This window comes from Papilio polytes, unplaced genomic scaffold, assembly GCF_000836215.1.
Source record: "Papilio polytes unplaced genomic scaffold, Ppol_1.0 DF823912.1, whole genome shotgun sequence".
NCBI classification, from domain to species: Eukaryota; Metazoa; Arthropoda; class Insecta; order Lepidoptera; family Papilionidae; genus Papilio; species Papilio polytes.
In genome coordinates, this window is record NW_013525292.1 from 1045727 (window position 1) to 1046414 (window position 688).

The 688-nt window shown below is 44.6% G+C and overlaps 1 long non-coding RNA gene across 1 annotated transcript; it reads left to right on the forward strand.

Annotated features, from left to right (window-relative positions):
- LOC106102698 lies at nt 1-688 on the forward strand. The gene is made up of 3 exons (XR_001225591.1): nt 1-81; nt 405-544; nt 634-688. It is a non-coding gene; the product is annotated as an uncharacterized LOC106102698 (long non-coding RNA).

Here is a 688-nt window from a genome sequence, read left to right on the forward strand (position 1 = left end):
CTGGGCGGTCGCTCTGACAGCTAAGCTACTCTGTACCCGAGATCTTAGGAATTTGATATTTGTTATCCATCACTTATTTAGGTATGTTATGTATCTTCAAATTTAAAGATTGTATTCTTTGGTGAGGTTCACACCAAACCAGTACAGTTTATAGTGCGCTCAATTATTAGACTGACATTCAACTGGCAAAATGAAGACACTAACTGGCGCCAGTAACTCCACACCATCTATGACTGGCCGGCCAAATAGTTGAACTGTATTAGCCAAGTGTGGACCGGGCTTTAACTATAGTTGTTCAAGTTTTAAACTTTTTTTTAATAATAAAAGGAATTTTGTTAAGGATGTGCGGCATATTTGATAGAATAAGCAAGATTTACGTACTTTTATGGTATTAAATTGTATAGACAAACTCGTTCTGTGCGGTGGGCGTCGCGCGTACTGCGCGTACAGGTTACGGACGCGTGCGGCGCGGCGCGGGCCATCGCGCTGCTGGAACTGATGCTGGCCAGACCCGGCGTGGAGACGGCTGTCGAGTGCAATGAAGGTACACTATTGCTTAGAAGTATGAAATAAGCTTTAATAGTGCTGTGGACGTAATGTTAGGGGAAATATTTGTACTTTTGACTTCTCTAGAGCTGGTGGAAGGTTGGGAAGAAGTGGGTAGGAGCGGGGAGGGGAGCGCGGTAGG